General features: G+C 33.9%; 1 protein-coding gene across 1 annotated transcript in view; it reads right to left on the bottom strand.

The window, feature by feature from the left end:
• LOC113502422 (putative uncharacterized protein DDB_G0277255) overlaps nucleotides 1-25,966 on the bottom strand; it is a 183,257-nt gene extending 157,291 nt beyond the window's left edge. Inside the window, exon 1 of the mRNA XM_026883987.1 lies at nucleotides 25,562-25,966. The gene's annotated coding sequence lies outside the window, so the exon portion shown is untranslated. The remainder of the gene's footprint in view (nucleotides 1-25,561) is intronic.
• Between the last annotated feature and the right edge of the window lie 554 nt (nucleotides 25,967-26,520).

Here is a 26,520-nt window from a genome sequence, read left to right as displayed (position 1 = left end):
ACATTTTTGCATAATTCACAAATTACGAGATTATAGCGATAGCTCACGATTTTGGATAATACTATTAAAAAAAAATCTAAATCGTTGTTATTTACTAATAACAAGTAACTTATAAGTATATAAGGATCATAATGACGATATAACTACACACAGCTGCTTTAAGAGCGCAAAGTCACTTATTTTGTGTATTGTAAAGCAGCTGTGTGTAATAAAATCAGATTATCATTTATCAAAACAATGCAACAAAACAGCAAACAAGAATTAAGAAATCCAAACTTACCTTCTAAAACTTTACGATATAAATGAATGTTTCCTTCAATCAATTCACAGTAACACCGTCTATATCCCTTTAAACTGCTCCTTAATAATAGTTGTATAATAGTGCAGTAAACTAAATAGCTTTATAACCGTTGCTCTGTTTTATTGATGACAGCTAAGATTTATCTCGCGTCGACTATCACGACTGCAAAATGAAGTGATGATATTCAGTTATGCAATGGAACTACTTACGTCAATAAGAAGGGGAAATCGTTTTGAATTAATAATGTTAAATGATAAAACGATAACTGTATTTTGTTTTTATCGCCAAAAAAAGTTATGAGAATAGAAGAAATACTCCCGTATTGGGGAAAATTTTGGGGTAGGTATGTGCCACATACGGACCAATCAATTTTTTAGCTGGCATCGAATACGAGATTGTTAGTAATTTTAATTTTTTTACTCAATGGCACAATTGTATCAGTATCTCAATCTCAGGACAGGATATTAATACAATTACGCTTCAAATCATCCGAACAATATCATCGGATAAGTTCTCAGTGACAGTTTTATTATTTCAATATCATTGTTCCTTTCTTGTTATCCACTCGGGAGCAAAAAAAAATAGAAAAAGAGTGACATTTGAAAATGCGAAGTATTCATAAGATTGTAGGGAGCTCCCCCACATAGTTGGTGGAATTTAATAAATACGTACACCCCGACGCGGAAGTTTTACGTATATTCAAATGTTTATGGTCAGTTAGGTCGTTCACATGAGGGATAGACTGTACTCGGCTAGTGCAGTAGTATTTTAGTTGTAAACGTTTCGATGGATAAAGTTTTGTTATCGTTTTGGTTTGGGGAGTTAGTTTGCTTTTATCTCAATATTTTTCCCGTAATTTACTAGCTTTTTCATGTAGGTTTGCGTATGTTAAGGAGATTTGCGAATACAAATAACAACAAAATGTAATGGAAAGTATTTTTTTCCAAATAGTCCGAAAATTAGGTATACACCTATTATTTCATGGACAAAGGCGTCTACACATACTCCACTTCAGCTTACATTTAAAAGCTCTACAAAAAACAATCTCAATAAAACCTTCTTGAACAAATCAGTCACTGGCCTGCAACGTCATTCGTCGGCAATAAGAAACAACTTTAAATGCAGTAAGTAATAGCTCCTATCTGCAACCATCGATATCCATCATGCTGTCTTGCCCAGGCCGCTCCAACGCCATACTCTAATAAAAAAATAAACTTTCAAAGTGACATGCCAGCAATTTAGCTTGGCAGCGGCAGACATTTCATTCCATAGTAACTTAATAAAAGGACCAAGTTTATAGCCTGATATAAGTCTAGACTTGGCATGTAAGTTGACGGATTAAATTGAGTAGCACAATCTTGGCTGGTTGCAAGTATTTTTTGTAATATAGTACTTCTTATGCGTTTTGCGAACGACTTCATTTTAAAACTTGTAGGATCCTGACAATTTTGATTTTCTGCCTCTATGTGCGACAATAACCATGTTCTTTAAGGACTGAGGATTCTCTAAAAATAAAACAAAGACTTCTCATGCAATACATAACTTTTAACTATTAAAGGATATAATTCAAAGTGTGTATGAGAGTAATTCATTCTCTTATAAAGAAACGTTATTCTCAAAGCTGGATTTCGCCGGCAACCACCATAAAAATACCAAATATTCACACCTTAATATAACATAACCAGTGTATAATTTAAAGGTGATAGTTATTCACAAACTATGAGGCAACCGTGTGTCCTGCAGTCGCAGAATTTATTGACAGATTTCAAAATGTTTAGTTACCTTTACACAAGAGCAATAAACCGCAGCAACTCTGATCTATTGACCAGCTCTGACCATTGAACAAGAATTTTAAGTGCTAATATCAATTATAAATTTATTGCTTTTAATATAACTATGATATATTTAATATTGTTATAAGTAATGCCAGTCTATAAATGCTCTATTGCTGGGTTAAGCTTTCCATATAGAGGATTGGCGGAATTAAGGTTGGCGGTTTCAGAATTTTAATCAATCGATTCAACCTATCGTGGCCCACCGCTGGACATTCGCCACTCCGAATTTGTGTTTCAACACCTAGTCTCCCACCTGCTAAGTAGAAGCCAAGTAGCTTATTCCAGATCTTAAATATCTTATAACGAGTCAAATCGAAGCATTTTACTTTATTACGCACAAATAATTTGAGTGACTTCAAACATTTTCACAATACATAAAATTAAACATGAAAAGAGTACGCGTCAAAACATACGCACATTATTTCTCAATAACAATTTTACGATTACATTCAAATATATTCTCCAATAGACGTAAGTTATAACAATTCAAATAACTTACAACGAAAATACTTAGGACAATGAAATTACAATATCTTCGTCATTTTAACTTTAACTAATAATAAGGTACGTGTTTTTATTTAGATATTCACAATTACTACGAAACTTGCCTAATGATAATAAACTATGGTATTTTGCGTGAAGCAATATTCACAATGGGTTTTCAAACTAAGCTTAAAGAATAGGGACATCGTTAAATATTTCTTAACTGATTTGTACACTGCAATCTTCAGTACGGAGAGTAAATCAGTATATAGTACCAACCTTGAACCTACTCACTTTTGTATCTATTACTCTTAATAGTCTTAATACCATTATTCTCGTGAATTATAATCGAATACACAATATTTTTAACACGTTACTTTTAATCACTTAAAATTTATTTAACTTCCAACTTGCTAAGAATAAATAACTTGACAAGAAATCATGTAAAAAATCTTTAGGCACATGTTCATTTAGCATGACGGCTAAATTACATACTATAGCTCCGTGTATACTATTTCATTTACTTGTAAAAAAATACCTTTGTGACCTTGAAAAGCTCCATACGTTTAACCACAAATATCATCATTATTAATATCCGTGAGTCCGTCCTATGTCTCCTATAGCTCTACAAACCATTTCCCCATATATATGTAGATAGATAGATCGCTGGTTACGAAGCGGTTAATTGAACATTGAACAAATAGTTTTCAGAAACTTCTAGAAACCTCCTTTTAGTCTAAGTTGTGAGGAAAATGTTTTAATAAGATTTCACTTTTAAAATAAACATGATGTCTGCGAATGGAAATGTGATTCATTATCGACTTGTTTCAATGAATGTTAAGTTAATTAAAAATGCTGCCTGGATGAGATTGAATGGGCTCATTATGAGACAAAACATCTTTTTGCGATGGTGTTAATAGGATTAAATAGATGTCATTAAGATTTACATTCAATACTGTAATTAGAAACATTTTTTGTAGATTAGACTCAGTTCTTTGTTTAGATATTGCATCTGAATTTAATTGCAATTATGAAGCCAATTTATTTTATTTATTCATGTATTTTTATAAGGATAAACCGACTAGTTTCGGACCTAACCAGAGTCCAAATTGAATAAAAAAAACTAGATTATTTTTGCTATGTATTTACTAACTCTTTACCAAGACAGCGATGATTTAAACTAATCAAAGTTTAGATACCTGCCTGCTAGTGAAAAAAAGTACTATCACGTAGAAAAGTGGAACACGTCAATCGATACCCACCAGAGAAGAAAGAGAAAATACAAGTACAATCGCGCAAAACGGGGGGCCTACCATTTTCTTTAGTAAAACTCTTTCAGCCTTGAAAGCGAGAAGTCTCTCTACACTTTGTAGTAAGCTATCTCGCCTCCTCTAAAAGATCAGTCTTACTTCGAGTGATGTAGTGGTAGAGGCAGTGATGGGAGCCAGCTAGTCTCGTAGCCTAGTACCAAGAGTACCAGAATCATCAATTTCACTACAAAAAAATCGCGCGACATGAGTCACGCGACGGAAACGTCGATTATCAAGGTCGCATAATCGCAGGCGACGACGCGAGACCAACCATTGTTTTACTACTTCACGAGTAACAAGACAAACGCATTGTTTTACACCATTTTTAAAAATCGTTATAGCGAATAGTGAAATCTAAAGTGTAGCGAAAATAAAGTATTTTAACTATATGCGCTTGAGTAGGTACCGGATTTTGATGTTTGGATGGTGGTAACTGAATGAGCTTGGGTAGTAGACTACTTTTTACCTAAGCACAAAATTAATTATTACATTTGGTAAAGTTAAACCATTTTCAGAAATGTAATCGTGTTTGTGAAATTACAATATATCATACAACCGACTTCAAATAGATAAAAACTACTGACCCTAACTTGATGAAATTTTTGTGGGACCAAAAGACAGATATTTCACGTTAAATGGAAAAAGAATCAACAAAAGGAGGTAACAACCAAAAAAAATACAGAAAAATTAAGAACCTTATTTTTGAAGTCGGTTGAAAAAGACACCATCTCTAGGTACGATATGTTATACAAAATACTACTACTACTTACAGATAAATTGCCGCCAAAATTGAATAAATAAAATTCTCTAATCTTGGGTTCCCTCTCACCCACCATATCACGTTCAAACAAAGCATACGGGGGCTACAATTAAATCCCAAAACCAAGTCAGTCACCACCCACAGACTCGCCTACCCATTGCGAACCCCATGATTTTCACCTGTGTATAATTTGTGCGGTTTCCCATGGCAACGGCAATTAACGTCATAGCGTCCGATGGCACTGCGATGGTACTAAGTGTGCCGCCAACGAAAGTTGTAAATAAAAGCTGGTTTATGGTTCCTACACCTTATATTGCTATTATATAGACTCGTTAACGTTTTCATAGCTTTACTTTTCTATAGCTATGTAACCTCTTTTCAGTACCGCCAAAAATATGAATCAATATTTTTACTTGGAAACTTAGCTTTGAGGAATAAAACACAGTAAGTTACACTCCTTGAAGGAAAGCTTGAAATTATGTCGTTGTGCTCCATAAAAAAGAAAATCCTGACTAAATTTAATGTGTTCAGGTAGTTCTCCTCTTGATATGATAAGCAACCATATTTCTTTTGTAGTAAAACAACCCAATAAACAATATAAACATGCCTTAATCGAGAAATCTTAAACTACTTAGGGTTACTTCAACGATTCTGCAAATCAGAGAAGTATATCGGTGTACAGACACAATAATCGTCTTCCCAAACATTTTTATTAGTTAGTAAATGTATCGTAAGTGAATATAATGTCTCTATAAGTTTCTATGATGAGCTTGACGAATCGTGAACGTTAGCAGCAAGTTGTAAGCACTACCTTTTACACACACATGCTGTCTATGTGTGCCTATGAGTGTATAATTTATGCGTATATGTTTGTTTACACCGCTCTGACATTTAAACAGCTGTATGAAGAATACACATCACTAGTAAATGTAAATATATTGTAATTTATGTTCCAATATTTATGTTTTTTGACCTTCTCGTGATTTTATGTAAGAAGGTCAGTGTCAAGGGTTTTTAAATGACCTTGGTATAAAAATATGTAGGAGCTAGATTTCGTAGACAGGTACATAAGCGAAACCACAGAAGAATGAATCTAATACTTACAATATTTTAAAAGCTAAATAAAAAAAATACATTTCTAAAGAAGAGAAATTCAAAATGTACCAGAACGGAATTATTACACAATTATGCTATTACAAATTCGCTAATCGGACCGGGACTCCATACATTTTCATATATTTTTCGTGGCATTGGTCCAAATCCAAACATGTATCTTCAATATTTTTCCGCGCAGAAAAATAAATCACACATTCTCAGAATAAGGAATTATGATTTCACTTCTGGTCAAACCGAATAAGTCGTAAGTGCCGAATAAAAATATCTACAGCTTGTAATACACGATTTCTGAGAAAGTACAATTATTATTTATGTTTCTTATTGCCAAAAATATATCGTTAACATTTAAGCTTTCTTGATGTTTATACGTAGTGAGTTTAATGGTAATAAACTACAAGTTTTTCTTTCCAAATAAATATTTAATACGACTAATATTTATTTTATCAAAAGAAAAAAAACACTTCAAAAGCCTATGCTTTAAGTGAACTAACGACACCAAATAAAAAACAATAACGAAATTATTTTCTATTTAAAAATATATATTTTTTTAAACGCAAATGGAACACCAATTGTTTTTTTTTTATAACCATACGGCTGTAACTTACCTATACATCCTATTCAAACTAAACTCAGTCATTCCAAATTCAAAACCTCTTTTTTAATCAATGTTGCCAACTACACCCAAACTTCCCAGTATCGTGCATAGGTACCACGACTGCAGTTTACGCAAAGCCAGTGCAGCGACAAGGTCAGGCCGCAGTGCGGGCTGTGCGGGGCAGCAGACGGGCGTATCGATCGCATCCCGCGTCTGCACGCACACACCCGTCTGTACCCTGCGTTTATATCACACGATTTTATGGTGACTATGGGACGCTGTAATTAAAGGTTATCTGTTTCACGTTTGTCTGTTGTTTGTTTTGGTTATGAAGTGTGGTGGTTAGGTGTCATGAAGGATATTTGAATTTAGAATTAGAATTAAGTGTGTTCTTTTAAAAATCAGTGCCTTGTACTAACTGATAATAGGACAAATTGTGTTTAATTAGGTGAATCAGCTCAAAATTACGTTGAGCATATAACTACGACCCTCGTTTACTGTAATTAAAACCTACTTTAATAAATGCAGCACACATTTCTTTAAATGATATCGTATAGTCAACCACGTTAAATAGTCGTTCGAAATAAAGCGAAGTAACCTAACTCGTTTGACATAAAGCTGCTGTCAATGCCAAAACTTAACCAGTGATGTGCAGTTGTCTATTGGTAGGAACACGCTAACGAAACCAGTTCTATCAACCGTTTACGTTTTTATAAAACACCTGTCATTCAATTTATATTTATAGAATTTAAATGACAAACGTTAAACTTGATTTTTGCAAAATAAACAGGTTATTCCACATTCGAAATTTAAAAGACGTATAATAAAGTGCAAACGAATAAAAATAGGAACACGTATATTGAAGAAAAAAAAGGATAAAATAACGATCTAATTTTCAACTGCTACTATAAAAACATGAATCCTTGTCTATGCCTTACCTAACCGGTTAGGAAAGTTAGATTTACGACTGAAACAAGACATGTCTTAGTTATAAAATGTAAAATAATGTGTTCTAGAGTCACGCACGCTTGCACGTGACGCTGTCTGCTGATTACCTAATTCTGAAACTATTTTTCTAACTAAATGTCAATGTCACGACACATTCTTATCTATTCTCTATGGTTTGCTGTCAATAGTACTTGTGAGACCGGCATATAAGCCATTTAATTTTGTATTAAATTTTTTTGAGAGAATATTGATTTGTAGCATAACAAAATTACGTAAATTAATTGCAATTATATGATTGTACATAAGTTCAACATATAAGTTTGATTATGCAAAAATAATTATCGCTATGATATAAAAACAACCTGTGAATCTTTAAAAACGAATATTTAAAATTTGAAAATAAGAACAATCTATTTTCATACTCCCCAATTCATATAATCGACGTTCTTAATTTAAAAATAATTTTAGACAATAATCCTGTTCGTATACAGTCATTTTAAACTCACAGAACACAACACACCATTTAGCATTAAAATACACACCTAGACATAGCAGTTAGCAGTGTTATCTATCACCCGGAGAACCGCATCCAATTATTAAACAATAATTAAACCTTAGTCGTACGTATGAAAGCGATACTTAAAGTGTCTAAGTCGCATCGTCTCCAAGTCGCAGGCTATAAAGACACTTTACGGTGCACTACGCTCAGAGGGGTTGTCGTACCAAGGGATAGCTTTCAAGGTCGGAATCGTAACTCGTAGTAAAATATCCTCTTATGGCATTGCCTGTAGCTATTTATCATGATGTTCCTCAAAACCAGTTATTCGTTTAAGTTTTTCTGCATGGAATTGACTAACAATTTGTTTAGTATGTAATTACACGTTATTCTGGAACGCAATTCATTTAATACTGTGAGCTATTTTAAGTCAACACACTCAATATATTATGGCCTAGCTTTACGATTCTTACGCAAATAGTATCCAAGGTTTACATGGTATTCATTAAAATTCAATACAAACACTTATTAATAAGAAAACAACTTCAAGAAGGTTGTTAAATAAAATCAAAATATATTTAACATAACAAAGAATGCTTATCCAATCAATTTGTCATTCATATTGCTTGAAAAACATATATTATTTTTACAAGGTTGGAATCAAAGACAATATTTTACTGACAAGTGTAGTGTCCTTTGATGACGTCATTTGACTTGACGCGGCCTTGTCAAACCCTATGATAATAAATATCGAATATCTGTGGGCTTAAAGATTGGATATATTATTGAATAATTGGGTGATCAGTATCTTAAACTTCTAATACTAGACGAAATATCCATAAGAAAAACGAAATAGATCACATTAATAATTTATGATCACATTTTAGGTCAATTGACAGTGATAAAAGACATGCCTGTCTTATATCAAGATTTTTTTTAGAGTTACTGGTTTCATAGTACACAAATTGATGTGTCTACAAGGTATTTCAATGTTTTCGTATTAATTACAAGAAAGACGATATTCGCAGCGTCAAATTCAATGTCATTTTTTGCGTTTAGTTGTCAGTTATTCTTGACATTGGTGTATTGACGCCCACTGCTAAACAAAATGATTGATTGCTGATTTAACAATTTATTGGCACAACTGCTGAATGCAAATATAATCCGCATATACTTGCAAAATTTATTAGATGTACTTACTAAAAACTATTCTATATTCAAAGCTTGTTTTTTAATTCAGCATCAATAATTTTAAAACAAGAATTCAATACCAATTATCTATTTCTCATTTTTATCGGTGGGCTTAGACCAATTCCTTTTATGCCAATTTATTTTAGTAGCTGGACACAAATAGATCTTGCCGTTACTGTTCTAATTAACCTTAAGTTCATGCAAAAAGTATTCATGGAGTACTTTAAGTTGACTGTCGGAAACCTAAACCGGCCCCTTGTCAAGGTTTGACACGCCTGTCAAAGATATGATGGCCCTTGTACCAGTGTCATTTAAAGCCTTTTTACGTGGTAACGAGATATTCATCTAAATGATGTCAACATAATAGTTTCGGCCTTTTGTAATAGGAAAGATTTAGAAGGTTGACATTGGTAATTGGACTGTCGACGTTTGCACAAAAAATACTTTAAATTTAGGTATCATTTAACGTCTAAGTCTTGATTAAAGTACAGTAGTTAACATTCCTAAGTTTATTTTGGAGATAAGCAAGCAATTGTTTTATAGAAATCCGACTAAAATTGTAATCTCGAATTTTTTTTAGTATGGTTTTTTGTTACTCTTCGGACTAATTGGACTTGAACTAGATTTGGAACACAGATACTCTATAACCTGCATGAACACCTCGGATAGTTCAGAAGAGCCTCTGGCAACAGTCTATACTAAAAATATTCTTTACCTCACAATAGTTATAAATAACACTCACACTTCTCCGATTGCCGACACCGAGAAAACCAATCAATTCGTTCAGCAATTTGCTTAACACAACTGCTATATAACATAGATGTAACACACTCGTACGTGAGTCTTATACCCGACGACTTAACTCCAAACAACGCACGCAGTACGACTCTATGAACATGCATGCCGGTAGTCACATAAAGACTAAAATCAGGTATCGACTTCCATCGCCTACACGAAGGACCCAGGTACTTTTCATCCATTATCGTTAACACTGTGAAAGCAGAATATGGAAGTAACTTTAATATAAGTTTCACCATTTAAAGCAAATATTTGTTCCATAAGCCATTGGATAGTATCTGTAGATTAAAACACCATGTAGCTGTCCCTTAAGGGCTATTCTAATGAGATGGCAGATTTGAGTGATACGGAGCAACGGCGGTGAAAGTGAGAGGACAACACATCAACCGAGCCTAGGGCTTGCGGTTTGGTCTAAGTAAATAACTGAAATGGGATTCGTGGGACCAAAATAATGGACATTGTTTGAGCAATGAAGGACATTTTCCTGATAACTTTTCTACAAGCGGGAGTTCTATGGTATACCAGGGAAGATGTTGGTGACGTTGTTGGAACCATATTTTAACTTAACGTTTTTATATGAAACGCAAAGGAGATACGACTCCAAAGAATGACCCATACCCATGCTTGTAGGAAATAAGGAAGAATTGGGAACGTAAAGTATCACTTTTGTTCACATGCAAAGCCACCCAGACAGACCTCCACAACAGACTCACGACAAGCATTCGAGCATCACACAAATGCTTGTCCTACGCGTAGATTGAACTCGAGGCCTGGTGCGCTCAGTAGGTTTAATGTTGTGACTTCTTCCACTCGGCTATCCGATCCGCGTATTTATTGTAGTTAATCTTTATCCACGAGTGAGAAATGAGTCAAAATCATTAATCCCAAATTTACAGTAACTGTTCACCGACGTATCATTTTAAATTTCAGTTTGCAAAAACATTTAGGTGTAACAAATACGATACCACTTCATTATATAATTATGTTCATTCATTTGTTGCACATATATAAGTATAATAAGAGTATTGCATTACATAAAGTCATCAGACCGTTTTTGTTATGTAACAATAATATTTGTTCTTAGTATTTCACTTTTAAGTTCCGTTTGTTATTTCAGATTGTGTTCAGTTGATGGTTTGTACTCTGTATTAAGTAAACCTTTTTGATAAATTAAAAATTCACGGGATGTCATGTAAAACTTAACCACAAGTTTAAGCAGTGTTACTTATACCCGAATAACCTGAGTAATGTTTTTTTTTAAATGACCCATTTTCAAATTTCCTTCTTTGTCTCAAAATCTTCTGGCTGGCATTTTGAAGCTAAATTCGGCAATCTTCCTTCCTGTCTTAAATTTACAAACCATACTGTCAACTTTACTTAACTGAATATATTATTTAATTCTATTTCAGCCACCAAATTGATTACCAGTTCAAACCTTTACCAAAATATACCTACACGTTGCGGCTTTCATTTTTGCTCCTACATCTTACACCATATACCACCATCTTAAGCACAGTTTCCTTAAAACTAGCTCCTCTAGAAAAGCCGAGAGCTCTCAGACACTGTCTGGAATTTTAAGCAGTCTCGTCGATCACAGAGCTCGTTAATGTGATCCACGTGAGAAAATCATAGGCAAATACTTTGAATGGATGTCAAGGGTTAATTGGGTATGAAGAATCTAAAGTGTCAGTAAAATATTGGGGGATTGTTCTTTCTTGAGCTGATGTGGAAACTGACTTCATGGTCTTTAAATTAGAATGTTATTCCCTTAGATTTATTTTCGGTAATTGTTCTGTTATGAGGAAAGGCCTGTGTACAACAGTGGACGAATATGGGCTGATGGTGATAATGATGATGTTATGTGTAAGTCAATTTTGTAAATAGTTAGGGTTGTCATAATTCCAAGTGATATTTATAGTTCAGTGTCTTCAGTCCTTCTGCTACAACTTATACATATAAAAGCAATAAAATAGATCATGGAGGCTATAGTTATCTTTTCATCTCATTTTAGGTCACGAGTAAAATTTTCTTGTTCTAAAGGTACTCATTATGTTAAGTTACATAAAAACACGCAACAAGATTTTTTAGGACGTTTATTTGCCTTTCGCACTGGAAACTTAACGCGACACTTAAGTACACTTATCCCACATAAATTATGCTGGCGCTGTGTCATTTTGAGTAATTGAGCAATATTGTTTGACTAAGCAAGATTGGTCAAGATTTCTTAATAATTGTCACTACCGTGCTAGTTTGTTCAAACGAAGGCAAAACAGAGTTCAGAATTTAAAGTAAAATAATTGTCCTACTGGCATTCAGGTTTACGTTTAAGCAGAACTGTATTTAGACTATGTCAACGACGGCAGTCTAAATACATGACTGCATTCAGGTAGCTTTATCAGTTACTAGAAAAAGTACTTTGATTATTTCCTTTACTCAACTTTAAACTCTATTCGACTGGCATAAGGCTGACATTATATAATTTGTTGGTTACTAAGCTACATACAGTAGGAGTAAAATATCACGTAAGGTTCTTAATCAAACCAAATAAGCAAGTCTTCAACCGTGCCTATCTGTACATTAAAAGTTACCTTGAAAACGGCTGCACATAAAGCGATACGATTTTCACCATTCGACACGGTATTGATTCTGCACGTGTTACTTGTTCTATTTAATATGTTTTGTGATAAAAAGAACTGTAATATACTAATGAAATAGATGAGTTAACTCACAAATAAAGGCATCGATTGATAGAAATTGATCTATAAAATCATGACAAATGGCTTCAATCTTGTCAATCCCATTAAGAGATTTTTCAGTACCCATTAAAATTAATTTGAGATGACTACAGACAGTCGTTGTAGGCAGGTAAACTATAAAAATTAACCTGCATAGAGCAAGACTACAAATCGGCACCAACAGCATTCACTCTCTTCACAGGACAAAAGCCTTACCAACTAAAACATTTACTCTCAAATATATTGTTTATTAATATAATTTATAACACAAATGAGCTATAAACTCTTCAATTAGATCCTATCTGGGTTCCAATCGGGAAACAAATCGGTTCATATAAACGGATAAACACTTACAAGGAGGGAAAGCTGGCGCCGAGAGACTGTATAAAGTGTGTTTGTAAGTAGCTGCGGCCCCTGACTCCGTCTGCGTCGGAATCATAGTACGGAGAATAGATCAGGAACTTAGACTAACAATGTTATGATTGTAAACTTGGCGTTTGAAATCTGTCTTACGTGATAACAGTAGTTTATGAGTATTATCCTCATAATTTTGTATACGCGAGAGTTTGTAGGTATGGATGTTTGTTCCTCTTTCACGCTTAAGTCACTGAACGGATTTAGATGAGACTTGGTACACAGATAGTTTATAACCAGGATTAATACAAAGACTAGTTTTTATCTCGATTTTATGTTCCCAAGGGATCATTTTCGGCCCAGTTGCAATAGCGATTGTTGCTTTATAGTGGATAAGGAACGATCTAACAGATTAAAAATCTGTATGTAATACTGATTATTACTGCTATACCCAGTGAAAACTTTTGAGTCCCAATCAAATTAAAAATATTCAGCAAAAGTTCAGTCTTAAGATCGTAGCAGAAAGAGTAAGCGTAAGAGTAAGAGTAATTTGCTACGACCGATACGTAATTCATGATTAACTAGATAAAATATTTTTGGACATAACCTCTTTTTTGCTGGCTATAAGTTAACAAACATGGGGGAATTTCAGGAAGTTACACAACCCTTTTAAAGCCTTTTAAACTTTTTCATAAACATAAAAAGCCTCTTTGAACATTTGCCTTTTTGCTAACTTGTAACACACAGCATTAGCTGTGAGTATAAGTGCAGTGTGTGTCTCAAATAACGTCGATACAACAGTAAAGTAGTAATTCAAGTCTTCATTCCTGATAGACTTATCTGGATCCGTTCTGAGAAGCTGTGGTTACCTGATAGGTAATGTGTGGCAATAGTCTTGACCGAGTAGTCCGTATTTTTATCTGATTGGCCTTAATGTTTTTTTTTTAATATTTAAATCTATGTACAGGATGTGTTTTGATACCTATATTTTAATACGTATTACTTTTGTGAATACTATGGGTATGAATTGTTTTTGAAGTGGTTTTAATCAGGATCCGGTTTGAGTGTTTTGATAATATACAATTTGAGTATATCGAAATTTTAATAGAATTATATTTTGGTTTGTCTGTTTTAATCCTTAAATTAAAAGCAATTTGAGGACTTTTAATGTACTGATAATTTGAAGAGAAGTGAGAAAGTCACATCATCAGTTGCAAAGTATCATACTTGGAAATAATTAACATTATGATGGACAATGCGAAAACTGAATAATCTCATGGCGACAGTTAAAATCAATAATATAACACGCAACAATGATTTGTTACACACAAAAACTACCAAAGCGAGCTCTTACTTTCATTCAATATTACCCTGTTGAATAGCTAAAAAAGTTTAAGTTAAACCAATTAGAGAATAGAGTGTTCAGTCAAGATCTGTCCATCTACAGTTTAATATCCTACACACTGCAAGACGAATGCCATCGCTATTCCGTTGTAACTTTCATTTTATTACAACGAACTGTGAAGCTGCTTTTAATTCTGTTTCTACTCGATCAACTAGAGTTATTTAATCTATTTTAATGGATCATGTGTTTTCTTTTGTTTTATGTTGTTTGAGTGTTCTTCCCTGGTTTTGAGAACGGTCAAAACCGGTTTGTCTTTAAGAAGGTTGAGGTTTTTTTGTAACACAAAATTTGAGGGGTTCAAAGTTGTTGACTTAGTTATTCAAATCAGTATTTTTCGGTATCGGTCAGTCATTTGAACACAAATAGACAAGAAATTAATAATCAATACTACTTTATGGAGATATGAATAAAGTTATTTAACAAATAATAACGAACATTTAAAAACCATTAAAGCTACAAAACATGCAATTATTATAACATAAAAATAACTTAATTAAAGTCACTTAGTTCCGTACATATAAAACAAACATAAATAACTAATAATTGGTAATGGAGTTAATAAGTCTAAATTACAAGTCCGTAACTTTTCATAGATTATGCAACGACTTTAGTATTTGCACCCTCTGCATGCAAATTGGAATTTTCAACCCTCACAGGCCGGCCACAGAGTTATTAAAAAACGTGAGAACAAAAGAGCGAGATAATTATTGAAACAAAAGCTTTTGATACATTGGAGCCTCGTTTTCGGGATTTTTAAATCACTTTTATAGCTTTTGTCTCGCATTTATCTATTGGAATTTATACAAACAAATTCAGAATGCACAGTTTACAGAAAAAAAGTGAAAAAAAATAATCAAATTTCCATCACCGCAGAGATAAAGTGTCATTTTATAATTGGATTACTATCGCAACGATCGGTCAGAAAATCACGAACGTTAAACATTCTCAAAAGAGGTTTAAACTACTTTAAACGGAACACAAGTAGCCGCCAGCCAGTATCCTTGTCTCAATCAACATTTCTCTACAATTCATTAATGATACGAAATCACAACCTTCACATAAACTCCGTGATGTAACAATAGATAGAGCCTAACAAACGCTCATTCACAACTGGTTCTCAGTTAAACAGATCTAATATAAAAACAGTACAACTTGACAATCGAAAGCGCATACTTTTCCATTACAGATCCGCAACATTCAATTACTTATACACACTGCTCTGCCCTCTAATGACAGGTCATAATGAAGTACCAGACACTGCCGCCGACGAGAGCAAACGAGAAATGATTGATCGTTCGACGTACATTACAATGTTAATAGAGATTGAGCTAGACACGCTGGCGCGGAAGAAGCAATGGACTTTAAAGAAGTGTTAACAATCAGAGAAAGGGAAAGGGCATTGGTAGTGTCGCCCGCGGCGAATCCGAGCGGAACTAATAGTGATATTTCGATACAATGCGTCGTTATTGCTCTGGGAGATTTAATCAGAACATAACTTATTGAGACAGCTATATGTTCTTGATGTTACAGATATTGTTTTAGGACAACAGGAACGAAATCTAACGTTCCTACTGTTGTACGCTTAGGAAATATGCTTATCCGGTTGAAATAGTAACGGTTGAATACACAATTTGTTTCATTAAGACTTAATTAGTAAAGTCATTTGCTTTTATCTCTTTTCGTAAGATCATTTTTTCCTAGAAATCACGTAGAGAATTCATTGTTTCTAAATAATAAATTTAATCTCTCACATTCTCATGCACCTTTTATAAACAATGGGATTAATAACCATCGCAGATAATGACACGTTTTCTCCACTCATAAAGCTCTGGGTCATCAACTCGAGTCTGATGAGTTTTATTACAAAACGATATGAGATAATTGTGTCTGCGAACGCAATACGCCCATTACAGAGCATAAACATGCGAGTAATAGTAAACCCGGTAAAACGGAGGAAATTAATAGTCGAAAGCATGACATGCATATTTACGGACACATGACGACAAAGCGAAAAATAAACAATGTACACGCAACGGAGGCTGCACCTGACGCAGCCGTCAATGCTAACCATGCAACGACCTTGGTAATGAAAACGCGACAAGCCAAAAATGAAAGTGAAGCAGATTTCTTTTCTCTTTTAACGGTTACGTGTCTGATGACTTAACTAATACCATCTAATTCCGACTGAGGCATTTTACTTAGAAGTAATCGAGTTTCGTCTAAATAAAATAAAACGATTTTCTACTTCATAGATTTTGATATCAGACATTACGAAAGAGATCAGATAGTTCACAACAATAACTTTAATCTTTTTTTAATTATGTATAAAGGTATTGATTCAATTGTGTGTCCTCGTATCGATATCTTAATCGAATTAACTCTTTGTGAAGTAATATCGTTTCCTGCAATCAAATCATGGAGCTTAACATTACTTTTTGGTTCACTAATTCCTAGACGGGCGTTGTAAACAACTTTGTTTGAAAGTAAGCATGTTTGGGTAACCTAAAAATAGTAAGTGCTTCTACTAAATGAGATCATTGAGCTTAGGGAAGAAACTTCTTCCTCGTTGGAGTATAAACAAGCATAAACGTATTATCGTAGTAGTAATAAATCAAGACCGACTTCTATTCAATTATCTTTTAGTCTAATCTGATCGCTGAACGCATAGTTGATCTAGTTCAGGTTCTCATTTATTACGTTGGAAACAATATCTTCCATGATCCGTCAGAGAATATTGACATCGCATAAATTTACTAAGACCATCAAGGTCTTAGTAAATTTAGAGATGTAGATCGATCTGAATTTTAGATACATATTTTCCGCCGTGGATGGTAAAAGATTTAACAAAAGAAACAAAATAATTCACACTAATTGTACAAATAATCATTTATCCGATCAATGAAAATAAGTGTTACAAAATACTTTCGAAACTCAACTTCACAACTTAGTCACTCCAACATAACTGTAAGATGGAGATAGATAATAGAGACCTTGTCCAATACATCAAAATCATATTAATTCAGCGATGGCCGATCAAGCATTGTCTACAAGCGACTATAAACCGGGTGAAAACAATAACGATTGTATCAGTAATGTCCCAGCTTTCGATCATGTGACCTTGTTAGCTCATTGACTTAGCTACGGGCCTTATTAGGTCAGTAATCAAAGGTAGCAATTGTAAATTAATACCAGCTACGTGGATACTGCAATGTTGCTTAAGGTCGGACGTGATTTGTAATTCTATTTTATTTTTAGGAGTATGGTATAGTTGGTCAATGTACTCAGTAGTACCTGCCTTGGATATATCTAATTCATTTGTCTTCTCTCAATTTGATTTATATTACAAATTAGGTAGCTCAGCTTTCAAGGTTCATCAAGTTGTCTAAACTCTCTTTATTCTCCAAGAAGTTATAATTACAAATTGTTTTGTAAAAAGAGGTTGCAACACTCACCATCAATTTAACTACTTCTAGCAATAATATATTTTGTAGTAATAAACTTGGTACATTAATAGTACATGGCGTTTACTATTTCTCACTTGTTTACCCAATTGCAATTGTGCAATCATTCCTTGAATGTTTCTGTCTTTTGTTTCTACTTCAATATTCGATGCTTTCTTCTTTTTGCCTTACTTTATGCACCAATAGTGAAATAATTAGTATTTAGCACTTCCCGATAAATCTTTTAAATTTTTGGGAAAGATATGCTAAAGATACCATGACTTTCTAAATACAATCTATGACAGAATAACGAAATCTAGTATTTGAAATTTACTTCTATTGTTTGGTATAAAAATCAATAGCCATAAACTCTCCCATTCTCGAATTCACAAAGCTTTGCTCCACTTGCCTAGATTTTTCAAATTTGGTAACCTACCATCATAATAACAGTTGTCCAAGTATAATAATAGTGTTTACGACTATCATTAGCATCGTTTTTGATTCCTGAGCGAATTCTCTTTCGTTGAACTTGAGGTGAAACAGTATTGTTTTTTATTTAATACCAATCACTTTCTATATGACCTGTTTATAAAGTGTTAAATCAAAGCTTAAGCTTATAATTAAGTATCATTAGTGATGGGTGGTCAGGGTCAGATCGCCTACACGTCAAGTCCGTTTCATTTTTATTATCATATTTTTGCAAATTGAAGATTTCGGAACAGATTTGAACTTCCCACACTTTAGTTTCTCTTGCGTAGTTCAGACTCTCACGTTTACATCTGCATCTGTTCAATGAAAAATAAGAAACTACCAATATTTTGACATTTTTATAGGCCGCGACTACTAAGATGCAGTCTTCAAGACAATTCTCTGTTTACCGTAACCACAAAAAACATTTAAAAGAAAGAAATGGGTGATAATGAACTTCTGAAATTAGGGCGGCCCTTTTTCGGCCTTCTTCACAAAACTCGGTCAGGGAGGTGCTAAGCAAGAACGGAAATCTGAATAATTGTACCTCCATACAATTGGAACAATGGCACAGAAGTGCATTCACAATTAGCGCCTGCAGGGGCCTTTAATTAAAGCCTGCAAATCATTATCATTACCGTGATCTTAATTGAATGTAAAGGTGTGAGATTCTATCGATTAACCCGCTATAGGTCAACTTGTAATTGTTTAATACCATTGACATTAATGCAAAACTTAATTCGAATAGAAATTAATTAAGCGCTTTGAGACTTGAGCAATTGAAATTAGTTATTAAAATTTTGTTTGAAATCAGACACTCGATGAATTTACGATTAATAACAGTTGAGAGTGAGATCACACGTTGAATATGTTAGATCATCAGATCGCAAAATAAAATAAATATAATACAAATCGATCAAACACTTTCACCGATTAGATAGAAATATCAGACACTCACTATCCAGCTTCATCGGTTCCATCGATCACCTTGCACAATGGAGACCTCGACATAATTCTTCAAAATCGTAATAATACTCGAGCCACTTCAATAGTCCGTAAACAGATGTCTGTCGGTCAATATTTACTAGCCATTCATAGGACCACAAACGATGAAGCAAAGGCCACACATGCTCGGTGCAATCCAAATGCTGAACTTTCGGGCAATGAATGGCGCCTAATATACATAACCATCAATCTACACGGACCTTGCGACGAACAATTTTCAGACGAAACGCCACCTGATTCGGATAAATCCAATGATTTATTACTCGTATTCAATTTCGATATTGCTAATCTTTGTATGTTTATCAAACGCGATGAAGTTATTTCACAGGATTGTTGTCGAACTAAATAGTTGAGAGAACGCGATGAATTATATGTTAGAAGTCGAGTGGCAGATATTAATGATTACCAATGATTTGCAATGTAAAGCAAAGCTAACATAGGTTGCGAAGGTTATTAGGTACCAATGTGTCAAGGTGTAATGGACAATTTGACGACATATGATCTCACTGACGAAGTAATAAGCTGTAATAAAGTCGACAACGTTCGTGTCACAACACACGGACAGGTAAACCAAGGTCGCGTTGGTTGATCCCGTCTTGATAATCGTTCGTTTTGTAACTACATCGATTTTGTAATATTCAAAAATTGATGTGTTCCGAAAATGTATTTGGAACAGAAGCATTGTTTGTTATTCCCATGTCCATGACCCGAGTCCGACTCTGTAATTATTGCGTATAACAGCATTCAAATAGTAATAAACGATTCGCGCCGTGATATTGAGATTTTGTGAAGCTTCGACTATTTCTATTAAACGAATTTGAACTTGTGGAATAATGTGAGAGGTTATCGCTAGCAACATGTAGCGATAATTCAAACACCTAATGACTACACAAATCTTCTTCAAATGGAACATTAGTTACATCATCCATATCATAATTACTATATTTGAAGAAACAATATAACAAAAGATTAGTTAAATAGTTACAACCCAAATTGCATTTGTCTAACATTTCGCTCTTATTTTCGTACGCATGAATGTGAAAGTGTCATAGGGGCTCAAGCTAGCTCACGACTAGCCAGCATTTGTTTCAGTCAAACTTCTTTTTAAAACTAAGAACAATGAAACCATTAATTTGTCTTTGCTCGAGTGAGAAAGGAATTAAAATGGCTCACACATGTTGAAGTAATAATCCTTGGTCTAATCGCAACAAAGTCTGCAACGTTTTCAGAGTTCGGATTACAAGCACTGAATACTGTTAGTTTGCGTATTGGACATACGGTCACAATTATATCAACAGCTTCTACCTGGAGTAAATTGATTCGAATTTATTTGATATCATTCTCATCGTTTTAATTAGATAAACAGTTTTATTCGTTTAAATTGTGTAATCGATGTCCTATATCTTTTTCTACTTTAGCTTCCTAACCGTTCTTTTCAAGAACATCGTGTATCATGCTTGTGTCGTTCATTACATCTGTAGCTTCAGGAACCTCATTATCAAGTTGAAGAGGTGTCAAAACTTATTCCAGTTCACTGGTTTAAAACAAACTGTGAAATTTCACGATCAAGTATAACTTTATCGATAGATCTAGACACCTGCTATGAACGGTATCGTTGCATCACTGATAATACTGTCAAAGTGACATGCTAGTCCGATACTTATCTTAATATCGAATGTAAAGGAATTGAAGTATAAAAATCTTTTGATCAAATCGAATATGCATCGCGAAAGTGGATTCAGAATGGATGGATTATGTGTCTGTATTATAAGTATGGTTTCTACGATCTTAACTCATGAATATTTTTAGACAAACTAATACTTAACTTACATATTTGAAGTATTATCACCCAATACAATCATGTCGTGACGGATTACTAGTTTAATGATCAAATTTTTATATCGTCCAGGTTTTAGCCGAAGGTTATGTAATTCTTAGGTATATGTGACTTGAATCAACTAGAATAGAATCTGATATTATGCCTTTTAGAACACCTATGGTGTATGTATGGTGTGTATACCTATACACCGGTTTTCAGAGACAACCAATACTTGATGTCAACTCTGTCCATACTATAAATATTTAAGTCACTTTTAGTTTATAATATGTAAGTAATTTTTAGCTATCCCGATATTCAGTTTTATCTCGAGCCCATCTATCATTCGTTTTAAATAAGAAGAAATATATGTGCGTACGTGCATATACATATGTAGGCACATAAATATTTGTGTGTCGAACAGATAACGTAGATGTAAAGAGATTGTTGGAGCGTGCGTGATTTAATTTAATTAAAAGTGCGAGATCCAGTGGAAATTGATATTCAGTTTACACGTGTTATAACTACTACATATTTTTGTTACGTAAAACTATTTTATACCAGATAATGTTCGGACGCAAAAATTTGAAGTTTTTTTTGGACGAGATTATTGTTATATTTTCGCCGTTTTTAAGTATTCAATTAATTCGTTCTTAAAAATGGATGAACAATATTGTAATTTTTAATCAACAATTAAAAAAGAATCGATTTGATGAATTTTATTTGAACAACCTTTCCTTTTGTAGAATTGTTGAAATGTTCTAGGAATGTAGAGATTATTGTTTGCAGTTTACGATTCGGCCGAATACACCGTTAACGCTACGTCTTACAAGATATTAATCCATGACGCAACAATACAACCAAACTCCATACATCACCATAAGTAAAGGTTACATACAATAATAGCAAAGGCCTTTTTGTTACTCGTATAGGTACGTATTATTGTAAATTAAGGCCAGTGACCGCAACTCCTAGTCATTCACAAAAACAACAGCTAAGAAACCTGCTTTGTCCAACAAAAAGTATTCACGCATTCGAAAAAATATTACTGTAGACGTTACTTGTCTATGTTCCTTTTTTGCCGCCATAACTGTTTGTAGTGCCGACTTTTATGATTACAATTTTTATAGTATAGACATCTACCTATTACAAAAAGCTGCTTATTAAATTATTTACTTAAAAGCTTACTTTGCAAATAGATTTGTAAAAATACACTTCAGACACGAGAATATATGTATTTCACACCATGCGAAATCAAAAGATTTTATTTCTTTTAAGCCTAAAAAGGCACCCTACAAACGTAAAAACCAAATGACTGACACCTCCTTTGAAAATAACTGAGATAAATATAATATTAATTTCATACATTAGTTAGTTAGTAAGCACCAACTAAGTATACAAACTATTTGGTTAAGCAGTCAAATCACGTAATTTATATCTAGCGGACAATATGACATTGGCCTTCGGAGGTACTAATGAATGTAAATAATGTTAAAATGATTGTAAATACCAGGAAGCGGACTGATAAATATACGGTTTTCACGATTTTTATGGTGATGTAAGAAGTTTTATGCTAAAAATATATTATAAGTACTTCTACGATTGTCCTCAGACGACATTTATTTATTTAATCATTTATGTACACACAAAATAGGAGAAGAAACACAACATTACAAAATAGGATGTACAAGAGTGTTATCTGCATGTGCGACAAATATTTTTTTTTAAGAAAAAGATTCAGGCTCACTTTGACAAACATGTATGATTCAAAAACGCTTTTTTTAATCTAGATGACACTTCAGTTGTTTGTGCCTGCGATTCGACTTCTGTACTCAATTAGGGTTGTCCTCAGCGTAATGATATAATACAGATTGCGATTTAAAAAGGAACTTGAACGGGAAACAAAATTTAATTAAAGTAAAAGATACACATGCGTTTCTCAATCATTAAACTAGTAGTTTAATGTTAAATGTAACTACTTGACTTACTAAGCACTTAAGAACATCTTGCTCATCTTCTCTACAATGAAAAGTAGGTAGAGAAGCATGAATAGTGGTTTTATTTCTGAATACGATTTTTATGATTTGTTTGTACACTCAACGTGTTTTCTTAGCCATCAAAGATTTAGAGCTTTAATATCTTTTTGGTTAACGCAAAACAAATATTTGCAGACATTGGATCTATTTGGACCTAGTTGTTGTGAGATTATAAAAACGTTTAGTTTAAAATTTAACACAAAAATGGTAAATTTTAGCCCTATTGTAGGTTTTAAACTAGTTATGTTTCAGTTTTTGCTAAACTAACAAATACAACGATTGGTGTTCATAATTATTTCGTGAAAAGATCTTTCTTCTTTAATAAAAGTTTGAAAACTACTGCAATAATAAATCTTTTTTTAAATGTTCAGTAATAAACTAATGAATTCAATAAGACAGCTTTTTCACATACCTATATGAATTATGTGAAAAAGCTGTCTTGATATTGATCTTGACTCCGCCAAAAGTCACAAAAATCTTGAATCCTCTTAACTTTGAACTTATAGTATAGTCTGACACTAAACCCAACATTTACACAGATAATAACTCAATACAAGTACATATGACAGCGTATTGTCAATGGTCATACAAACGATCTCTCTGACACCATGTGAAAGTGTTTCTCCAATTGAAGTTTAAACATTTGAGGTCAATATTCAATCTTTGCTTCACGTAGTAATATTCTTACTTTTTACTTTGGCAACTCCTATTTGAAATGTCAATATTTGGTGTTTTTGTGACTGTTACTGCAGCACGTGTGTTTAAGCTGTCTATGGTCGTTACACTCTAGGTAGAGCAGGTGTGTCTATGGTAGGCAAAGTAAACGGTTTTTAAATGCATTTTACCGCACAGTATTTAGGTGCTTTTAAATTACGAGGTGTTGTATTTGTTATTTTAAAAAGATCTTGTTGTTATTTTTAAAATAGCCTATTAATGGACTTTTCGTAGTTGTAATAAACCAAGAAATATATTTAAAAAATATATAGATAGAAATAATCAATAGAGTAAGGCCCACAGAAAAACAAAATAATTAAGCTTAAGTTAAAATGTATCTTCATTGATGTTTGACGCTATTTATTTGAGACAACCAGAAAGGAAATAAAAAAATTAATGTCTTACTAAACCATATCGTTAATGAAAGATACATAAAAGCACAGTCAGTTTTAATTACAATTATTAAGAAAACGTTAAACTGCAGGTGGTCTGTTTAATGTTTACGTTTGAACATTGGAGCGAATTGAAATACTGTTTATTAGAAAAACACGAGAAAACTATTAAAGCAGTATTTAAGTTACGTATTAAACCTTCTTAAATATTCGCAAAGATATTTTACTGTGACAACACTAGTATCCAATTGGTTCCAATTTCAAAATTGATCAAATATTGTCTTGTGCGATTGAAGTCAGACAGTTTCTTAAGTTATTCGCCATTAGGTCCGGCCTTGGCATTATGACCTGAGATACAGCCTTGTGAAACGATAAAATGTATTACCTATCAATATTTCTAAACAAAATTATGAAATTAAATACTTACATCAATAAAGCCGTTCAAATCGAGATCGAAATCTTAATAACAGTAGTTTAGTAACTGGTTTCAAAGTTACACTACGTATTCTTTATTCAAAAAGTTCTCCGCAGATTATATTACAATTGTGTACTTATATCAAAACCTCTTTCAGAAGCTTAATCTGATGACTGTCGAAGGTTTAGGTTCAGGCAAAACGAGCCGAAAGAATAATTTCTTTGCAGAAAATAAGATAAGAGCACATTACTAACGCTGTGTCGAGAGCGAATTTAGCATCAAAGTAAAAAATAACAAAGTTAACGCCGTTGTGTTTTTTACTTGCACAAAGCGCTCAATAGTCGTTTTTCAGTTTGGTTTTTGCACATCTGTTGACTGTTCCGAATAGACAGACACATGGCACTTTCGATTGATGCAAAACATTTGTGGCTTGAATCTTCTGCTTATACAAACATGTAAAAAAACAGTTTGAACGTTTGTAAGATCCGGTTTAAGAGCAGACTCGTTATTTTCAACTCAAATTAATTCCAAGTCGTTATTGATTTGCTGGCTCTACGTCTGAACCAGCGCCTGACAATACGGAAAATATTAAAATTAATTGCTCCATGAATGTATTATACCTTTCGTAATTTCCTTTATTGTGAGCCAAAGATTAAAGGCATGTCGACATTCAATGATTTTGTTTATAACTTTAAATACAATATTAAATTGCTATTGTTACAGTGACCGACTTATTTTTTACTTCTCTGATCCGATTTATGTTATTTGGAATTAATATTGGTCCAGTTTTTGTTGAAGCAAGGGCAAGGACCGTTACAACATTCGGCTGAAGTTAAAGTAATGGTAAGTATTACGTGGTCGCAATATTTTTTGGTAATGCGGGTCGTTGCGTACAGATTTGGTGGAATATTTTGAGGTCTTTGAACTTCGGTATAAAACAATACTTACTGAAATTTTAACAGCACTTTTACAAAGAAGCCGACCTTAAAAGTCGGGACAACGTCCGGCCTTCCGTGTTAAGCGTAGAATCCAGTCACTCACACTGAACACACCACTATGAAAATCAAGTTAGCACTTCACGAAAGTCCTGGCACGGCGGGGTCCGAGACTAAACCCGTTCCGGAGGATACCGAATTCCGGTTTTAGAAGGTCACTTTCCGCGTTCGCCGGGTTCGAAACAGACTGTTCCAGTTCAACAATGTGCGAGTTGAAAGGAAAGTCTAAGAAAAGTTTCGTGTATCGGACGAAAACTTTTTTCGCGATGTCGGAGGTTCGGCGTCGTCGCGCCTCACGACACGGGCGTCGCGGGCGGCAGCTCGGGGCAGACTGGCGCGCGATGTTACGTCGCTGCAGTGTGCACTCGAAGCCTCCTCATGGCGACACGGCCGCGCATGTGTGCGCCAGACTTGCAGTTTCCTCTACCAGTGTAATCGAGCGATGCGTTCGTCCGCTCTACTGTTTTTACATTGCCGCTTTAGTGAGCGGTGGGTTTAATTTAAATTGATAAAACGTGTAATGTATGTTGAATTTTGAATGTGCTTTGACACAGGACATGTGAAAAGTATATCCGGGCGAGGTATCAGGTTCTGGAGGTTTGCTCATTTATTGTTATGGGCCGCAGTCGGGTGCATAGTTTTATGAAATTGGCTTTTTGTTCGTGCCGTCTGGCAGGTCCCTCTGGACTGCGGCGTCAAGACGTTGGGCTCAGGACGGTGAACCCCCATGTGTCGGACATTGTTTAATTTACACTACGCTTGTTTTAAATGAAACACATAACATTCATTTAATATTCAGAACCATTTCATTTTTTCTCTAATTGTTTTGTAAGTGTTATAATAATTATGTAGTTATAACAAAAATATTGTTGCTCTACTTTTGTCTTTTTTTATTTTAACCTTTACGTAAGA

Source organism: Trichoplusia ni, chromosome 17 (assembly GCF_003590095.1).
Source record: "Trichoplusia ni isolate ovarian cell line Hi5 chromosome 17, tn1, whole genome shotgun sequence".
NCBI lineage: Eukaryota > Metazoa > Arthropoda > Insecta > Lepidoptera > Noctuidae > Trichoplusia > Trichoplusia ni.
This window is presented reverse-complemented; position numbering and strand designations above follow the sequence as displayed.